This window comes from Mastomys coucha, chromosome X, assembly GCF_008632895.1.
Source record: "Mastomys coucha isolate ucsf_1 chromosome X, UCSF_Mcou_1, whole genome shotgun sequence".
Lineage (NCBI taxonomy): Eukaryota > Metazoa > Chordata > Mammalia > Rodentia > Muridae > Mastomys > Mastomys coucha.
Window position 1 is genome coordinate 162687100 of NC_045030.1, and position 436 is coordinate 162687535.

The following is a 436-nucleotide window of genomic DNA, read 5'->3' on the forward strand; positions in this document are numbered from 1 at the left end:
TGCTGTCAAATTGCTGGTGTATGCTCTCTCCAATTTCTTTTTGGAGGCACTTAAAGCTATTAGTTTTCCTCTTTGGACTGCTTTCATTGTGTCCCATAAGTTTGGGTATGTTGTGTCTTTATTTTCATTATACTCTAGAAAGTCTTTTATTTCTTTCATTATTTCTTCCTTGACCAAGTTATCATTGAGCAGAGTGTTGTTAAGCTTCCAATTGTATGTGGGCATTCCATTGTTTATGTTGTTATTGAGGAGCAGCCTTAGTCCATGGTGATCTGATAGGATGCAAGGAATTATTTCAATCTTCTTGTATTTCTTGAGGCCCTATTTGTGACCAATTATATGGTCAATTTGGGAAAAGGTACCATGATGTGCTGAGAAGAAGGTATATCCTTTTGTTTTAGGATAAAAGTTCTATAGATATCTGTTAAATCCATCT